The sequence below is a fragment of the Triticum aestivum genome, chromosome 5A, assembly GCF_018294505.1.
Source record: "Triticum aestivum cultivar Chinese Spring chromosome 5A, IWGSC CS RefSeq v2.1, whole genome shotgun sequence".
In the NCBI taxonomy this organism is placed as follows: domain Eukaryota; kingdom Viridiplantae; phylum Streptophyta; class Magnoliopsida; order Poales; family Poaceae; genus Triticum; species Triticum aestivum.
The window spans coordinates 327,910,693-327,931,707 of NC_057806.1; positions in this window are offsets into that span (position 1 = coordinate 327,910,693).

Genomic DNA, 21,015 nt, shown 5'->3' on the forward strand with positions numbered 1-21,015 from the left:
GGAGCAGCGAGCAGCGAGGCGGCGGCGTCAACCAACGGCGGCGGCGAGTGCGGCAGAGGGCGGCGGCGCTGGCGCATGCGGCGGTGAGTGCGGCACGTTTTATGGAGGGAGGGGGCGAGCTGGCGTGGAGAAGGGGCAAGGGGCGGCGCAAAGTCCGGGGCGGCCCGGACGTCGAGGTGGCGACGCGGCGGCGGACTCCCGAGCGGAGTCCGCGTCGGGGATGACGGGCGAGGTGGAGCGGGCTGGGCTGGCCTGGCGCTGGGCTGGGCCGGTTCAGTCAGGGAAAGTTTTTTTAAAGATTTTTTTCCACCCAAACGAAACAGAATAAAACTAATAGAAATACAAATAGTATATAGGCATATAATATATCAAAATTTGCAGAAAAAGATTCTCTACGACATGAACATTTTTCTTGCATTTAATAAAATACACATAAATTCTAATAATTCAAACAGTGCTACTGGTCTAATAAAATCCAATAAAAATCATTTTAGAAATATCAAAATGATTTCAAATTAATTTTTCTCCAATTTTCTATTGTAGGGAATCATGTTACCCTAATTTCCATATATTTTGTTTTTGGAGAAAAATAATTTGATTTAAAACTCAAATAACTCCAAAAGACTTGAATTTGATCCTTTGAAACTCCCAACTCATATTTCATATAACTTGAAGAAGTCATTTTATCTTCTCTCATGAAAATCATTGAGCTGCATGAAGTTTCTGAATCGGAAATATTTTCCAAATAAATTTCAAATGTTTTCAAAAACCCTTTCATTTAATTTAAATGGAAGAAGTCATATCATCTTCGCTCAAGGGTTTTGTATTTGAAAAGAATTTGAATTCATGGAGATCAGAAAGCAAATATGAAAGTTTGGGAAAGTCCTTTTATTCCCTCTCATTTAACTTTCAAAATTTCGAAATCACTCACTTTCAGACAATCAATCAAACAATCAGTCAAATCTATCTATTTATTATAACATTCCAAAATTTAGAATTTTGGGATGTTACAAAACTACCACCTTTAAAATGAATCTCATCCTCGAGATTTGGAGAGGCTAGCAAGAAAGGTTAGGGTTGGGGGGTCTCCTCAAAATTTCATCAATCGTCTCTGGGGTCTGGGGTGCTACCACCCTTAGAAACATTGTTACGGTCCCATCAATACTCATATACTCCATCCTTATTCTCGATAGGGCCGGTCTTCTCAGATCATAAGGATAATTCCTTCTCTGGCTCTTTCGGTAGTGGCATAACCTTTACCACAATTCTTCTATCCTTTCATCTTGGTAAGGTTATTCCACGACTGGGTCTTCTTACCTGACGGGTCTGGCGCCAGTACTAAACAACTAATCGATATCTCATGGTGGTCAATGATTTATGGTTTCTCCTGCAGGAAATGGGTCTGGGTTGATTCTCACTGTATAACCTACGGTTGGCAACAACTGCCGTGTACAAGGGAAAAATACTTATACCATTCTAAGGCTTATACAAGGTTTTGATCGTCGTCTCTCTACTATAGGTAAGTCACTCAGATTTACCATCCCATATATCAAGGCGAACAAGAGTAAGTTGGTATGGTGATCAATCCATCCCGCACCCAAATCATTACCATGTATACAGTTTAGCGAATCTCGCATACTAACACTCAGTCATCCTCACAAGCATTGCAGAATTTCTCTTGTCGACGAACTAAGTTTGGATAATTCCATGGATTCTGCAAGCCAAATAAACATCTATCGTTCCTTCACAACTCTCAGGTTTTGCGTTACTCCTATAAGGTCGTCTATCGAGTAAAATCGTAACTTCTTCCAGGGTTTTTCCTTAAGCAAGAATGTGCTTGCTTCTTGGCAGGTCCTGGGGCCTGTGGCTTATGGCCCATCTCATCACTTGTAGTCCTTGAACTTATCATCGGGCAACTGATCATTATTCCAACTTCCAACTTCCTAGTATTCTTAAATCCATCCAATTGTATTGTCTTCCTTCCTTCTATTGGCACCAAACCAAGACGTGAGTACTCAGACTTGTCATGGGGTTGCCATTGCTCCATATTACCAACATCATACCTCCTTTATATCCAATAGTACTTCATCTCTTCATCCTCGTGGGATATCCCTCATATCGAGATAAAAACTTATACTTATGAAGTCCATACTCTACTTCGTGGAACATCATTATCCTTTCCAGGGTCAAGCATCCTTACAAGGGAATATTGGCCATCTTTGCATGGCACTTCTTCAACTGGGAAACACATCTTGAACTCCTCACAGTCCTTCGAGTGACTCCAACTTGTTGGCCACTTTTTCCATACGCTCCAAAACTCGGCATGGTCCTCCAAATCTCGGGGCTAACTGTCCCTTAACTCCAATCCGTTTAACTCCTCGCATAGGGGACACGCGAAAACATGCTCTGTCTCCAATTTCATAGACTACCTCTTTGCGTTTTTAAGTCTGCATAACTCTTCTGCCTGGATTGAGCTACTTTCAGTCTATCTCGAATCAACTTAACATTCTCTTCTGACTCCTTGATCACATTTGGTCCAAACAACTGACGGTCTCCAACTTCATCCCACACACTCTTGGGGCATCACACATATCGAGACAAAACTCGTATTCATTTTGTTCGAAATCCACTTAGTGGAGTATCCTTATATTTTCCAGGGGTCAAGGGTTCTTACAGGGTACTACCACCCTTAAAATGCACAAATCTTCCATAGACCATATTTCTCATATCCTCAAAATGGTCAAAATCCTTCTTCATAGAGTAACAACTCATAAAACCCAAATCTTTACCAACGATGCTAACTTTATTGATTCTCCAATGATTACAATCTCTTGCTTTTCCATTACATGTCTCAACTCAACACCTCAATATAAAAGAAAATGTTCTCACTTCTACTACTATACTTCTCACAGACTCAACTTTTTATCACAAGTCTCCTTCTCTTTGGGACAATCTCTGGCAAAGTGCCCTGCTTCATTACAACGAAAACATATTACTTTTGACAAGTATCGAGGTTTCATTTTTGGGCAATTGTTGAGGTACTGCCCTGACTCCTTGCACCTATAACATGTGATATGACTCAGATCCTTCCTGGAATCCAATCTGCTTCTCTTTCTAGACTTTTCCATTTCAATCAGGGCTTCTATTTCCCGTGGGTCATATTCTACTTCCTCTGCCGGGAATTCTACTAGATCCCCATTCAAACAATTTTGGGAGATGTGTCCTTCTTCTTCACATGAATAGCAAGACTTAGTGTAGGGTTTTCTCGGGTCTTCTTTAGGCGTGTCCTCCACCTCTTCCTTCATCACAGGTTCTTCTAAAATTTCCATAAGGGCTCCTTTCATTACTTCTTTCTTCTGCTGGATGGCTCATTGTACCATGGGGTAAATGTGACACTGAGCAGGATAGTGGGTAGTCCCTTCACACAAGAAACAAGAAATCTGCCTAATTGGGCATTCTTCAACTGGGTGACTTCCTTCACAATTAGGGCATTCATCCTTGTGTTCTTTATGGGTGTGTCCTATTTCTCCACAAATCTTGCATGCACAAGGTTTCTTCATATCCTTTCCATAAGGCTTCAACTTCTGGGAAACAATCCGAGACTTGGGCAGAGTCAACTTAAAATCTTTCCAAGTGGTTACTCCTTGCCATCCATTGATGGTTTGGTACATCCTCCACCAAGTAGCAGCACCTCTTCAAAGCACTGAAAAGCATGCTGGGTCATATCCTTTCCGACTACAGGATTATTCTTCATGTGATCCTCCATGTTCTGAATCCATCGGTCCGTCTCCAACTGACTCATCGGTCGAGAAAATACAAGCTCATCTTCATTCATCCTCTATTGGGTCCATGGGTTTGGGGTGAGATAAGAGAGATAGAGAGGGATACACACAATACAAACAAAAGTTTTGAAAAGACAGATTTTATTTGTGGCTGTCGGGAAAAACATCAAACAAATGACAACTCACAAACATCGCATCTAACGTAGGTATATAACAGGGGTTTGGTCTTCTAAAGGTCAATAAATCTTCAACGTCGTCTAACTCTTCAAGCCTTGTTCATGCTTCCAATGGCTTCTTCTGATCATGCTTGTCTCCCTCAAGTTCTTTTGCCAGATCATCTCTATTGATGTGAACTCTCTCGTGACATTCTTTAATACTCCGGAGTTGCATTTCAAACTTCTAGGTTTCAACATCCTTGGCATGAACCATGGTCTAGTTCCTGACAAAGCTCCGGTTTCTCAAGGTTTTGCTCCTCCAGCTTGGCTACTTTCGCTTCTTGGACCTAAGTTCTTCACGAAATGCTCCTTGTCAAAATATGGCTTCTTGTAGCTCCATCTTAACTTATTGATGTACTACTCCAGATCCTGGTGATACACCGGCTAAGGTTAAAACTTCATCTTACTAATAGGTGCTCCATCAGCCTTCTTCCATCAAATCCATTCTGAAGAAATGCATCCTTAACTCAGCACGGTGACAATAGCACCAGCCGGCGATGACATCACGGATAACCGTGTTTCTGCTCTTGTCATTCCCATGAGCTATCATTCCATAGTTGATATCTCCTGCCTTAGGGTTTTCTTTAACAAAACTTCGAGTTTCTTAACTCTACATGCTCCGGTCTTTCTCCGATACACCTTGATCTCAGGTATTGACAACTTCCATAATCTGTAAAGTTCCATAAGGGTAGCCTTCCTAGGTCATACAAATCTAGGGATTCTTCAGAGCCTTCAAATTCTTCTAGTCTTCGGAGTCTTCAACCGTTGTAGTTTCGATTATTCAGATGCACAGTAAAATCCTCTTCATTCTGAAGCGGTCTTAGTTGTCCAATATCTTGTACTTCTTGGAGTGGTCTCATCAGTCGAATCTTCATGTGGTCAAAAGGGGAAAGGGGTATGGTCTCACTAAAGGGAATTTTTGAATAAGCTCAGAAGAGAAGAGAGGTAAAAGATCTTTTTGAAAGGGAAAGTTGTAGAGAAATTTTTTTGCTATGGGCTTACCAGTTTCTAGGGTCACGTCCTATAGTCAACATGTGCTCTGCTACCATCTTGTAGCGACCCGACCCGAATGGATCAAGTCTCTGTGCTTAAGTGTCATCCCTGGATCGGTATGCTAACACACACAGTACTCGAGGATTTATAACAGAGGTAAATCACATGTAAAAGTAACATAAATACTATTACCTCAATCCAAATAGCGGAAGTAACAAGGTTGTGGATTCCCATCAACACCAACGGCAAAGTTGAGTGTAGAAATCGTAACCCTAACATATCACTTACTCGTCGTAAGAAATCCTGCAACATGAGACGTTGCAGCCACAGAGGGTCAGTACATTGAATGTACTCGAAAATTCACACCATAGAGAAATGATGAACAATGGCTATCAATACATGCATATTTGGCTGGTGGAAAAGCTCTACGGTTATAAGGTTTTTCGTGAAAAGCCAATTTTTCCCTACTGCAAAGAAATATATTTTATTTAACTATCATGGTGGTTGTTGAACATTGAGAATGGTTGACAGCATTCTCAATCCCAATTAAGTAACATCATTAAACCCAACAATATTCATTTAAAGTAACGTGATGAGATCAACAGGATAATCCAAGAACTAGATACTCAAGATGTCCATAATCGGGGACACGGCTAACCATGATTAGTTTATACACTCTGCAGAGGTTTGCGCACTTTTCCCCACAAGACTCGATCTCCTCCGTTGGATTTCTCGCACTACATGGTGTTTGAGAAACGGATGACCGAGACATAGTCTTTCAGAAGTGTTTGCACCTTACGATGGGTAGACCGTACCACCTACAACCCCTACATCTGCTAGTCTACCACTGTAAGAGTTCGCACGACTTAATCAACTATGCTAGAGCCCATAATAGCTTGTGGCTGCACACGGAAGTTTCTAGCATGAATAATCTTATGATCCCTTTGAGCCTGGGTGGCGGACCGTAGGATGATCACACGGTATATCCCCGGAATCTCCTAGGACAACACTGGTATATCCCCAGGTGTCCGGGCAAGTCCACTGGTATATCCCCAGGGTGCCCCTAGCAATCCACCCAGATGTGTATTTAAGTTGCCACCTTAAGTTGAACCATTAAATAACAATCTCACATCTGTCATGGATTTCACTCATACCCAAACCACATCTACGAGCATAGCATAGCAATATAAGCAACGCGTAGAAGTAACTCCCGAGGGTTTGATAGTAACAGGGCAATAGGTTCCTACCTCAGTAACTACTTCCCAATACCCACATGTTATCAATCCTACTCATGCAATGTTTGAGGGTTGAAACTAATGCATAAAAACTGGGTACGAAAGGGATATGATCAAAGTGTGAACTTGCCTGCAATATCGATGAAGATGATTCGCACTCAAAACTCTTGATAGTTCTACTCGTCACACTCCGGTCAATCTATCGTAAGCAGGCAATAGTAACCACACATAAGCAATCACTCAAAAGATCAGAAAGATCGAAGAAGACGATTCGGAAAACATCAAAACCAAGCAAATAACTCTTGCAACATAAAACAATTTCTACCAGTACCAAAATTATGTGAATTTGGCCTTATTAGAATGTTTAGGTCAAGAGCTTCGATCTGCAAAAAGAATCAACTCAAACGGAGCTACGAAACTCAAGTTATGATCAAACGAAGTTTGAATTCAAATCTGATCTAATTCAAATTTTAAACTTTTCAAAAACATGTTTAAGTTGTTTTAATGGATAGAGGGGATCATAACGAAGATGTGGGTGTTGATTTCGTTGGATTTGGACTAACGAGTAAAAAGTTATGAGGGTTTGAAGTATAGGGACTAATCTGTGAAGAAATTTATCACGAATAGGTCCCTGGCCGAAAATAACAGAAAAAGAAAAAGCTAAAAAGTGAACGTTCGCTAACTAATTCTTAAACAGAGAACGTTCTCTAAATAGATCTAACTAAAAAAACTAAACCGGTTTTTTTAAAACGAAAACCGAAGTAAACCTAAACCTAAAGGAAAACCGGCGAACCGGGGATGGTTTTATACCGGACCAGAAGAAACCGGCCGGTCGGGCGGCGGATCGAGCAGCAGGCGGTTCCGGCTATCTCCGGCGATGGTGGGCAGCAGCTCCGGCGACGACGGCAGCGGCGCGGCAGCGGCGTGGAGCAGCGAGCAGCGAGGCGGCGGCGTCAACCAACAGTGGCGGCGAGTGCGGCAGAGGGCGGCGGCGCTGGCGCATGCGGCGGTGAGTGCGGCACGTTTTATGGAGGGAGGGGGCGAGCTGGCGTGGAGAAGGGGCAAGGGGCGGCGCAAAGTCCGGGGCGGCCCGGACGTCGAGGTGGCGACGCGGCGGCGGACTCCCGAGCGGAGTCCGCATCGGGGATGACGGGCGAGGTGGAGCGGGCTGGGCTGGCCTGGCGCTGGGCTGGGCCGGCTCAGTCAGGGAAAGTTTTTTTTAAGATTTTTTTCCACCCAAACGAAACAGAATAAAACTAATAGAAATACAAATAGTATATAGGCATATAATATATCAAAATTTGCAGAAAAAGATTCTCTACGACATGAACATTTTTCTTGCATTTAATAAAATACACATAAATTCTAATAATTCAAACAGTGCTACTGGTCTAATAAAATCCAATAAAAATCATTTTAGAAATATCAAAATGATTTCAAATTAATTTTTCTCCAATTTTCTATTGTAGGGAATCATGTTACCCTAATTTCCATATATTTTATTTTTGGAGAAAAATAATTTGATTTAAAACTCAAATAACTCCAAAAGACTTGAATTTGATCCTTTGAAACTCCCAACTCATATTTCATATAATTTGAAGAAGTCATTTTATCTTCTCTCATGAAAATCATTGAGCTGCATGAAGTTTCTGAATCGGAAATATTTTCCAAATGAATTTCAAATGTTTTCAAAAACCCTTTCATTTAATTTAAATGGAAGAAGTCATATCATCTTCGCTCAAGGGTTTGTATTTGAAAAGAATTTGAATTCATGGAGATCAGAAAGCAAATATGAAAGTTTGGGAAAGTCCTTTCATTCCCTCTCATTTAACTTTCAAAATTTCGAAACCACTCACTTTCAGACAATCAATCAAACAATCATTCAAATCTATCTATTTATTATAACATTCCAAAATTTAGAATTTTGGGATGTTACAACTGCATGGGTGTTCAATTCATCACAATGTAACTAGACTATTGACTCAAGCGCAAGTGGGAGACTGTTGGAAATATGCCCTAGAGGCAATAATAAAATGGTTATTATTATATTTCTTTGTTCACAATAATTGTCTATTATTCATGCTATAATTGTGTTATCCGGAAATCGTAATACATGTGTGAATACATAGACCACAACACGTCCCTAGTGAGCCTCTAGTTGACTAGCTCGTTGATCAAAGGATAGTCATGGTTTCCTGACTATGGACATTGGATGTCATTGATAACGGGATCACATCATTAGGAGAATGATGTGATGGACAAGACCCAATCCTAAGCTTAGCTCAAAGATCGTGTAGTTCGTTTGCTGTAGCTTTTCTGAACGTCAAGTATCATTTCCTTAGACCATGAGATTGTGCAACTCCCGGATACCGTAGGAGTGCCTTGGGTGTGCCAAACGTCACAACGTAACTGGGTGACTATAAAGGTACATTACAGGTATCTCCGAAAGTGTCTGTTGGGTTGGCATGAATTGAGACTGGGATTTGTCACTCCGTATGACGGAGAGGTATCTCTAGGCCCACTCGGTAATGCATCATCATAATGAGCTCAATGTGACCAAGTGGTTGATCACGGGATCATGCATTACAGAACAAGTAAAGTGACTTGCCGGTAACGAGATTGAACTAGGTATTGGGATACCGACGATCGAGTCTCGGGCAAGTAACGTACGATTGACAAAGGGAATTGTATATGGATTGATTGAATCCTCGACATCGTGGTTCATCCGATGAGATCATCGTGGAGCATGTGGGAGCCAACATGGGTATCCAGATCCAGCTGTTGGTTATTGACCGGAGAGGCGTCTCGGTCATGTCTGCATGTCTCCCGAACCCGTAGGGTCTACACACTTAAGGTTCGGTGACGCTAGGGTTGTAGAGATATTAGTATGCAGTAACCCGAAAGTTGTTCGGGGTCCCGGATGAGATCTCGGACGTCACGAGGAGTTCCGGAATGGTCCGGAGGTAAAGATTTATATATGGGAAGTCCAGTTTTGGCCATCGGGAAGGTTTCGGGGGTTGATATTGTACCGGGACCACCGGAAGGGTCCCGGGGGTCCACCGGGTGGGGCCACCTATCCCGGAGGGCCCCATGGGCTGAATTAGGTGGGGAACCAGCCCCTAGTGGGCTGATGCGCCCCCCCCTTGGGCCTGCCCTGCGCCTAGGGTTGGGAAACCCTAGGGGTGGGGGCGCCCCCCACTTGGCTTGGGGGGGGGGGGGAAGCCACCCTTGGCCGCCGCCCCCTTGGAGATCCATCTCCCTAGGGCCGGCGCCCCCCCCAAGGCCCCTATATAAAGAGGGGGGAAGGAGGGCAGCGACACCCCTTGCTCTTGGCGCCTCCCTCTCCCTCCATAACACCTCTCCTCCCCGCTTGCGCTTGGTGAAGCCCTGCCGGGATCCTGCTGCATCCACCACCACGCCGTCGTGCTGCTGGATCTTCATCAACCTCTCCTTCCCCCTTGCTGGATCAAGAAGGAGGAGACGTCTACCTAATCGTACGTGTGTTGAACGCGGAGGTGCCGTCCGTTCGGCACTAGGTCATCGGTGATTTGAATCACGTTGAGTACGACTCCATCAACCCCGTTCTCTTGAACGCTTCTGCACGTGATCTACAAGGGTATGTAGATGCACTCCTCTCTCCCTCATTGCTAGATGACTCCATAGATTGATCTTGGTGATGCGTAGAATTTTTTTAAAATTCTGCTACGTTCCCCAACATCAGGCTCATGAATCGTCATACCAGTGAACCGCCAGACACGTAAGTCGCCAATCCTTTGGCGGGTTACCAATGAAACGCCAAGTCCGACTGGGTTATACTTCCGGCCGGTTTACACCGCGGGGTATATCCCCGACAGATGCGTAGTTTCCTTTCTCTTTAAACCGACTCTGTACAACCCTAGGCCCCTCCAGTATCTATATAAACCAAAGGGGTTAGTCCGTAGAGGCTATCAGAATTCATATAGGCTAGACATCTAGGGTTTAGCCATTACGATCTTGAGGTAGATCAACTCTTATAACCCCTATACTCATCAAATACAATCAAGAAGGACGTAGGATTTTACCTCCATTAAGAGGGCCCGAACCTGGGTAAACATCGTGTCCCCTTTGTCTCCTGTTACCCTCGATCCTCAACGCACAGTTCGGGACCCCCTACCCGAGATCGGCTGGTTTTGACACCGACACAAAGCACCTCCCTGTTGCAAGATAAATCAATCTAGTTGGCCAAACCAAATCAAAATATCAGAGGGAAATACAAAGCTATAATAATCATGCATAAAAGAGTTCAGAGAAGACTCAAATAATATTCATGGATAATCTGATCATAAACTCACAATTCATCGGATCCCAACAAACACAGCGCAAAAAAGGACTACATCGAATAGATCTCCGAGAACATCGAGGAGACCATCATATTGAAGATCAAAGAGAGAGAATAAGCCATCTAGCTACTAACTATGGACCTGTAGGTCTGTGGTAAACTACTCACACATCATCAGAGGGGCAGCAAGGTTGATGTAGAAGCCCTCCACGATCGACTACCCCTCTGGCAAAGTGCCGGAAAAGGCCTCCAGATGGGATCTCGTGGGAACAGAAACTTGTGGCGACGGAAAAAGTTTTTTGGGTGGCTCCCTGTTGGTTCCCTGTTTTTAGAGAACTTATAGAAGCAGAATCAGGTCAAACGGAGCAAAGGTGGGCCCACGGGGCACCAAGGCGTGCCTACCCCTGGGCGCGCCCTGGTGGCTCGTGGCCACCCCCTTAACCTTCTGACTTCCTCCTGAAACTTCTAGGGTCTCTTATGTCCAGAAAAAAAGGTCAAAAAGTTTAGTGGCACTTGGACTTTTGTTTGGCACTGATTTCCTGGAAAACCAAAATAGGCAAAAAAACAGCAAGTGCCACTTGGCACTAAGTTAGTAGGTTAGTCCTAAAAAATAATATATATATATATATATATATATAATGACATATAATTGCATATAAAACATCCAATATTGATACTATAATAGCATGGAACAATAAAAAAATTATAGATACGTTGGAGACGTATCACCAAGATCTACGAAAATAGAGCCCGTCGAAGACCTTGAAGACCAACTTCTGCGACCTCCGACGCGCTCGGGGGCCACTGACGGCGTAATACACCGGGGTGGCTCACCAACAAGGTACCTGACAACATGCCTCACAGGGCCCCCGCTAAAACCATTACCCACGTGACGACAAGAAGGAGCCCAGAGGAAGAGATAAGTGTTCCCTGATAGGCTTGAACCCCAAGTTGATGGTGGAGGCGACCTAGGTCGCATCTCCCCTTGTAAAACCCTAGTCTCCAATGTGTATATAAGGGGAGGCTAGGGGGTTCTCATTCCCTCAACTCTCTCGCAGAACAAATCTCGGTAGTATCTCATTCACCCCATTGTACACCCTCCCATGAGGTATTCCACCATTAATGAATAACAACAAGTAGGACGTGGGGTATTACTCCACCATGGAGGCCCGAACTTGGGCAAATTACTGGTGTGACCTCTTATCTGTGACTTCCAGCTACGCAAGGCACTCTACCGAGGGTAGGCGGATGGTACTGACGGAAATTTGCAAAGTCACAGGCCGGCTATTTCCTTTGATAATTCAAGACCGAGGTAGTTTGTGTCACGTCAGAGCGCAATCCGGTAGATGGAGGCCGGCTGCATGAAGGTGTTGTTAAGGGATGCTTTGTTGAACCTATTTGAAGCCCGGCGACCAAAGACGACATGCAACTCAAAGTGCCCAAGGTGTAGTCAAGCTTGAAGACATGGTTAGCGACTACTGGCAGTGTCCCAGCTATGGGGTCCGTACTACATCGATTCCCTAAGGACCCCTTGGTATTCACGTGTAATTTGTACACACCCCAACGCAAATAGACAAGAGCAGGAGTAGGGTGGTGTCTTCTCCGTGAGAGTCCGGACCTGAGTAAAACCCTGCTTTTGTTACCATCATGCCAAGTCGCCTAGTTAGGATACCCTACTCAGGGGTGGACCCGGCCCAAAATTTCAATGGGGGCCCAACTAGTGAAAACTGGGTGTCAGTGTCAAAACCGGCGGATCTCGGGTAGGGGGTCCCGAACTATGCGTCTAGGCCAGATGGTAACAGAAGGCAGGGAACACTTTGTTTTACCCAGGTTCGGGCCCTCTCGATGGAGGTAATACCCTACTCCTGCTTGATTAATATTGATGATATGGGTAGTACAAGAGTAGATCTACCACGAGATCAAGGAGGCTAAACCCTAGAAGCTAGCCTATGGTATGATTGTTGTGTATGGAGTTGATCGCCTACGGACTACAACCCTCTGGTTTATATAGACACCGGATAGGGTTAGGGTTACATAAAGTCGGTTACAATGGTAGGAGATCTTGAATATCCGCATCGCCAAGCTTGCCTTCCAAGCCAAGGAAAGTCCCATCCGGACACGGGACGAAGTCTTCAATCTTGTATCTTCATAGTCCAGGAGTCCGGCTGAAGGTATAGTCCGGCTACCCGAACACCCCCTAATCCAGGACTCCCTCGGTAGCCCCTGAACCAGGCCTCAATGACGACGAGTCCGTCGCGCAAATTGTCTTCGGCATTGCAAGGCGGGTTCCTCCTCCAAGTCCTTCATAGAAGACTGTAAACACCAATAGTAGTGTCCGGCTCTGCAAAATAAGTTTCCACATATTGCCATAGAGAGAATAATATTAACACAAATCAAATCTGCTGACGTATTCCATAGTGCGTCATCACACTACGGCCAAGTTCTTTACTCGAATCGTTTTTACTTTTCCACCTCAGCATGTTTTGCGAGGCGGTTTCCTTGGCACGTCTTGTCAAAGCAGAGATTGTGTGCCCCCCTTTTACGGGATTCTCATCAATACGGACGTGGGTAACCCAATCGTGCCCGTTAGCGTGTTTTCTCGATTAAAGGCGAGTCCCAAATGGTTACGGGGAGGGCTCCTGGTATTCAACCTCTTATAAAGAGACCAAGGCCTTACTCCTTTTTCCAATCTCAAATGAGTTCGCCCGTCGCCTCGAGTTCCAACACCCTAGGCTCCAAATTCCAGGTGCTTCGGACCTTCGACAATGTCCGGTTCCGACCTTCAAGGCCGATGGATGCCCTCTTCCGTCACGGAGGAGGACATGCTAACGTTGAGAGAGGCTAAGTTCTTGACCGCCGAAATTCCGCATAGGTTGCCTACTCAAAGGCAGGCTATTCCCAGCCCCCAGTCCGGTGAGAGCGTAGTGTTCATGTCTCACTCCTTTCGGGGATTAGGCTTCCCGATGGATCCCTTTGTGAGGGGGCTGCTGTTTTATTACGGGCTGGAATTTCATGACTTAGCCCCGGAGTCCATCCTCCACATTTCCTCATTCATCGTTGTGTGTGAAGCGTTCCTCCGTGTTACTCCTCACTTCGGATTATGGCTCAAGACTTTTGGATTGGAGCCGAAGATGATCGAGGGACGACACGCAGAGTGCGGAGGCGCTATCATAAGTAAGAATGTTGATGCTCCATGGCCCGAGGGCTCCTTTCAAGAGGAGCTCGGCTTGTGGCAACGAGAATGGTTCTATATCACCGCTCCCAGGAGCGCCAAGTGGGCGGCGCCTCCTGCCTTTCACTCGGGTCCCCCATCACGGCTAGCGTCATGGGTCAACAAAGGATTAGATTGGGGTTTGCCCAAAGACGTGCCCCTGTTACAGGGCCGAATTAAGGATCTCTTGGAAGGAGACCTCAGTTTGGTCAAGGTGACCCAGGTCATGCTGATTCGCCGAATATTGCCCGGCAAACGTCGCCCCCTTCGCCTGTGGGAGTTTAATCCGGAGGGACCGCGAGCTCTCCAGAATTTTATGGGTGCAACGCCCGCGGAGATGTATAGAATGTTCTTCGGATCACAAGAGATGTGTCCGGATTTAACCGAAGACGCAGGCCTAAGCTGCAATCGCCCGGATACTCAAGTAAGCAACCCTGTGCCTGGACCTTCTATCCGTATAATTGTCATAAACTTGCCCCTAAAAGAGCCGTCCTTTTAAACATGAGTGGATAGCGAAGGCAAAGGTGATCAGGTGTCCGGCTCCCCTTCCTGAAACCAGGCCGGATCCTGTGCTAGTCAGGATGCTGGAGATAATGCCTTTGGAGGGGGAGGACAAGGAAGCTATGGCCTCCTCGAAGGAGGCTGCCCCGAAGGGAGGAACCGACAATTCCTCTCCTAAGGGGAAGAAGAGTGCCGCCTCTGACGACCCGGAAACCATGGCCTCGAAACGGGGGAGAAAATCCTCATCAGAGGGTCCGACGCCGGGGAGTTCCTCAGCCAGACTACGCCCTCAAGGGGATCAGCCCTCCAGCGAGCCGTAAGTAGAGAGAGGTTTTCCTTTTGAGGGATGAGAGAAATCCTTGATTTATATCTGAAAAGATTAACCGAAATTTTACCTTGTAGCTCGGACCTCAGCCCTTCTCAGCAGAGCTCGTCTTCGGGGGATCTTCTTCCAGAGATGATGGAGAGCGGGACGCCTCCCCCTGCCGTACCGCCTAGCGAGGCGGGCGACCCTGAGGTGTCGTCGCGGAGGGTTTCTCTAAATCCGGCAGGGGCGGAAGATAGCTATGTGGGCTCCTAAGGCTCTCCGCGTCCGGCCTTCGAAAGAGGCCATAGGACAAGTCCGACACCGTCTGGTGCTCAGCCGGAGGAGCTGAAGATTCTGCCGGGGCGAGCTTCTATCTCAAAGGAGCACCGTGCATTGATGGGCACGGTGATTGAAAGTATTTCATCCACAGAAAGCGGATTGCATGAGGCCGTCAAAAGTTTACTGACGGGTTTTGAGGTACGTTAGATAATGTACACTTTTGTCAGTTGCGCATAAGTAAGATGCGCCCTGTATAGATAGTAGCCCCTGAGACTCTGCGCATTGTCAAGAAATGACGGCACGCAGAGGATCATAATCCCAGGTCTAAGATGTCGCCTTTGAATGTAGGTGGCGAGGTGTTCGGAATCAAGCCGAACTGATGATGTGGCCGAACTAAAGCGGCAACTGGACGTGGCAGGCGCCGACATCGCGCTTGTCAACAAGCGGCTTGATGAGGCTCAAGGTATGTAATTCTTCGGGCGGCATCATGTAAGAGGAGCTTCATGTCAGTGTCTTACAATGTGTATGCTTGACGCAGATGGTACGGCCGCCGTGGAGAATCTTAGGGCAGAACTTGCCCGAGCTAAGGAGCAAGCCAGAAAAAGCGATGCGGCTGCCGAGAAGGCCCTTGAAGAGCTGAAAGCCGAACAGGCTGCTCACTGCCGAAGCAAAGAAGAAATGGCCGAGATGGCCGAGAAGTTAAAGAGCGCTGCAGACCGTTGCAAACTTCTTGAGAAAGAAGACCGGGCGAGACAGACGGACTTAGAGAAGGCCGTTGCCGATGCCAAGGATGCTCGCTCTGCGATGAGAGCTGCAAGGGAGGAGCTGCGTCAGGCCGAACAGATTTTGGCCGGAAAGCCCTTTATGCTGCGGAGGAAGTTTTGTGATCCGAAGTTTGCTCCGTTGGACCGGATGTGGAGCGTGGAGGATACCTATCTGGATTTGGCAGCGAGTGCTGCTGATGCGACCGAACACTTTCGAGATCAGAAAGATCGCGAAGTGGGAAAGCTTTTCTGGTCGCAGTTTCACAATCCAGAGCGTCCACTGGCAGTGAATGATCGTTTGGCTCAATGGGCCGAACTGAATAGGTTGTCTGGACTCGCCATGAAGTACGTCATGGGTCACCTGTGGCCGGGGAGATCGGAGCCGAAGAGTTACTTCAGCTTGGTGCAACAATTCCTTGACGCGGTGCCGCGTATAAATGCAATGAAGAGGTCAGCATGCATAGAGAACGCTAGGATGGCTCTTGCCCGTGTTAAGACATACTGGGCAGAGATGGAGACCACCATTGTTGCGTCCCGAGATTCAGACAAAAGCCGAGTATCCTCCGAGCACTATTTTTAGGAAGTTCTTGAAGGCACTCGTATAATAGAGATGCAGTGCTCGAAAGATGCTATGTTATGATAGCATATGTAATTATAAAGTAATATTTTGATAAACTGTAGTGGCCTTTTTTATACTTATGCCTCCAAGTATTGGGAACACCTCCTATGCGGCCGTTTTAAGACATATATATATATATATATATATATATAGAATCTGAAAGATGGCCATCGTTGGCTTCAGCTCCCACGCACATAGTGCGGGGGTGCTCGCAGAAGACGCATTTTCACACTTAACCCAACGTCTTGGTCCTACAAAGGAGGTGATAGCGCAGCGGGCCAGGCAACCGGACTATAATGCTTTAACACTTTCACTTAGCCATAGGTGTTTGACAGTGAGACTCTTTAGGTAGCTCCTTGGTGGCAACTGCGCTCGTCCAAATTCGGGGCGCGTGTGTGCCTGACCGGGAAGCGGCCCTTCGTTAAAGCGGAGGAATCCGATAGATTCCGATAGGTCATCGAGTGGCTGACCAGTCTCACGCTACATCATGACAGTCAGTTTTCGGCTTTCTCTACTGAGGTGCTCGCCCGGCCGAACCGGGGGCACAATCGCAGTAGTTCTCCTTGTGCCACCTTAGCCGATAGAGCGGAACGTAAGGTAGCCGAACTCAGGAGCCGGGCAACCCAACATTTGACCAAAGACATGATTCGGAGCTGATGCATATAATGCCAAAACTCGCGACGCCGAACACTCCCTAAGGTGTTCGGTCTTTATGAGTGCGGGCGAAACGACACTCTTTATTAAAAAAGCCCCTAGTGTCCAGGTACGTGCAAAAATTCTGACGTGGCCACATGCCAAGACGCCAGCCTCCTCCTTGGTTATATCAGAAAGAAAAAACCAGGGGATGTGTAGCAACAAGAGACAGTAAAAAAGGTTTACGCAGGGTCTTAATCTAAAAAGAATCCTTTAGGACGGGTCCCTACTGCACGTCTGCGCCTGTGTCTCCGTTGTGCCGTATCCTGGACGGGCGCCGCGCGACGTTCATCTGTAAAAGAGAGGAACTGAGTTGAAAATGGGTCGTGCCGAAAAAAGTTTAAAATAAACAAAGTATAAAGTAAGATATATTGAGCTTTATTGTCTCTTATTGTATATGAGTGGAGCCCCTAGTGCGGGGGTATATGGCTTCTAGGCCTGCATCAATGATGATTTTGCACCGAACTCGTCTATCCGCGTTCGTGGTCTTTAATGACCTATTTCGAAGTTTTCTGGCCGGTGAGGCCGTTTTGCTGTGGGGCTGTCAAAGCGGCCGCACAGTCCTCCGCTTGGGGAGGCGCACTTTAGTGCTTCCCCTTCAAAGAGATGATGCCTCGTGGACCGGGCATCTTAAGCGTAAGAGATGCATAATGCGGTATTGCGTTAAAGCGAGCGAAAGTTTCGCGTCCAAGTAGTGCTTGATAGCGACTTGAGAACGGGACGATATGGAAGGTCAGCTTTTCACGGCGGAGGTTATCGGCCGAGCCGAATATGACTTCGAGCCGGAGAAAACCCATACAATGGGTGTCCGGACCAGGTATTACCCCTTGAAAGGAGGTTTTGCTGCGGCGGATTCTTGCTGGGTTTATCCCCATGTGCTGGATTGTATCCTGATATATTAGGTTTAGTCCACTGCCGCCGTCCATAAGGACATTTGAAAACTGGAGTCCGCCAATTATTGGATCGAGTATCAAGGCAGTCCAGCCTACATTCTTGATATTCCTAGAATAATCCAGCTGATCGAAGATGATTGGTTTTGACAACCAGTGGCGGGACCCTTTGGGGATGGGCCGTGTGGTGCGTACCTTTACGGGCGCCCCGCGTTTTGTTATGTGAAGTAAGTTTAGTGTTTTTACTTCTTGTGGGAAGCTCTTTTGTTTCCTAGTGTTCTGCTTTTGGGGTTCGTCCTCGTCTTCGCTTGGTGTGTCGAGCCCCTTGTGTTCGGCATTTAGTCTGCCGGATTGTTTGAAAACCCAACAGTCTCTGTGGGTATGGTTAGCAGGCTTCTCGGGAGTACTGTGTATCTGACATATCCTGTCCAGGATTTTATTTAGGTTGGATGGATCGTCCCTGTTATCCTGGGGGGCGATTTTTCCTGTTTTTGTCGTGAGCCTTTGAATCCGACATTGACTGTCGTGCTCTTTGGACTTTTGTCCTTAGTCCAGCGACGGTCCTTGTTGCGTCGCGGTTTTCCGTTTCCATCCCTAGTTTTGGATGTACTTGGGTCGCTGGGGCTGCACCTTGCCAACCAGCTGTCCTCCCCTGCACAAAAGCGGGTCATGAGGCTTGTTAGTGCGGCCATTGTTCTTGGCTTTTCTTGGCCGAGGCGTCTGGTGAGCCATTCGTCTCGGACATTATGCCTGAAAGCTGCTAAGGCTTCGGCGTCCAGACAATCGACTATCTGATTCTTTTTAGTGAGGAATCTATTCCAGAACTGCCGAGCTGATTCTCCGGGTTGTTGAGTTATGTGACTAAGATCGTCTGCATCCGGAGGGCGGACATAGGTCCCTTGAAAGTTTGCTCGGAAAGCATCCTCGAGCTCTTCCCAGCTTCCAATTGTGTTTTCGGGAAGGCTTTTAAGCCAATGCCGGGCTGGCCCTTTAAGCTTAAGGGGTAGATATTTTATGGCGTGGAGATCATCTCCTCTAGCCATGTGTATGTGGAGGATATAATCCTCGATCCAGACTCCAGGGTCTGTTGTTCCATCATATGCCTCTATGTTTACGGGTTTGAATCCCTCTGGGAATTCATAGTCCAGGACCTCATCGGTGAAACATAGGGGGTGTGCGGCGCCCCTGTATTTGGGTGTGCCGGATTCTGATGATGGCTTCATAGCGTTGCTTACGAGAGCTTGCTTTCTTGGCCCATAAATGGACCTGACTGGGCCATGATGCGAATCCTTAAGTGGGTCACATGCCGATTTAGGTGCGGCGCCGCTTGCCGCTTTATGGGGTCGTTTATCCGACCGTGTGGCTTTTTCATTTTTTGAATGCGAGGGCTCTAGGGCCTCTTCGTCGAATTCAGGCAGTAGCTTTCTTTCCGGATAGCTTTTAGTGCGGCGACTGTCGCCGTACTTATTTGTGGTATTGATTACTTTGCTCCATCTAATCCGGAGTGCGTCTTCCGCTGTTTTTAGCTTCCGCTTCTGCTTCTTTAGGCTGCGTGCAGTTGCAACGAGCCTCTCGTGGAGATTCTTCTGCTCCATAGGTTTATTCGGCATGAGGTCGTCCGGAATGCCGTTTTCACCGGGGGAGGGATGTTCGGTTTCTCTATCCGTGTTGCCCTGTTCGGACGTTTGCTCTAAGGCCTGCTCGTCGTCTACCAGCTTGTCCTGCTCTATGGCTGGGTTTTTGTCGAGGCGGGGCTTGGGTCGGCGTTTACGCCGACGCTTTGATTGCTTTTCGGGGGGTCGATCTCCCGTCCCATCCCCTTTTTCCTCGTTGTCACTTCCTTTAGGGGTATCCACCATGTACACATCGTGAGATGAGGTGGCTGTCCAATGCCCTATGGGCGTTGGTTCGTCGGTATCTCCTGCATCGTCATCCATGCTGTCGATGTCTCCGAAGTCGAAGTTGAGCACGTCGTTTAAATTGTCGACAGTGGCTACCAAGTGGGTGGTGGGTGGGCTTTGAATTTCTTCATCGTCTGTATCCCATCCTCGCTGACCGTAGTTCGGCCAGGGCTCTCCTGATAAGGAGAGAGACTTGAGAGAGTTCAGGATATCGCCACAAGGCGAGTGCTGAAAGATGTCTGCGGTGGTGAACTTCATTATCGGCGCCCCATCGGATTCGATTGGCGAGGGCGCGGGGGGTTCAGAGTCCGGGGAGGAGTCCGGATCCTCGGAGTCACGGGTCATGCAGAGTGCGGGGCTAGCGTTCGGCTCGATCGCTTTCGGGATTGCAGCCCCCAAGGTGACGTCCAACCGCTCATCCTCAATTGGCGCAATAGGCTCCGAGTTAGGGGTCGGAACCGATGTGTGTGCGGCCTCCAGGACATTGTCCGGGGGCAGAGCTAGATCATGCCCCTCGAGATAGTGCGGCGCACTTGGCCGTGGCTTGAGCCCGTCGAAGATCAAGTCTCCGCGGATGTTAGCCGTGTAGTTTAAGCTTCCAAACCTGACTTGATGGCCAGGGGCGTAGCTTTCGATCTGCTCCAGGTGGCCGAGCGAATTGGCCCGCAGAGCGAAGCCGCCAAAGACGAAGATCTGTCCGAGGAGAAAAGTCTCACCCTGGACCGTATCGTTGTTGATGATCAAAGGAGCCATCGGGCCTAAAGGCGACGACACAGAGGAACTCTCAATGAAAGCACCAATGTCGGTGTCAAAACTGGCGGATCTCGGGTAGGGGGTCCCGAACTGTGCGTCTAGGCCAGATGGTAACAGGAGGCAGGGAACACTTTGTTTTACCCAGGTTCGGGCCCTCTCGATGGAGGTAATACCCTACTCCTGCTTGATTAATATTGATGATATGGGTAGTACAAGAGTAGATCTACCACGAGATCAAGGAGGCTAAACCCTAGAAGCTAGCCTATGGTATGATTGTTGTGTATGGAGTTGATCGCCTACGGACTACAACCCTCCGGTTTATATAGACATCGGATAGGGTTAGGGTTACATAAAGTCGGTTACAATGGTAGGAGATCTTGAATATCCGCATCACCAAGCTTGCCTTCCACGCCAAGGAAAGTCCCATCCGGACACGGGACGAAGTCTTCAATCTTGTATCTTCATAGTCCAGGAGTCCGGCTGAAGGTATAGTCCGGCTACCCGAACACCCCCTAATCCAGGACTCCCTCAATGGGCTTCAAAGCTGAAAAAAA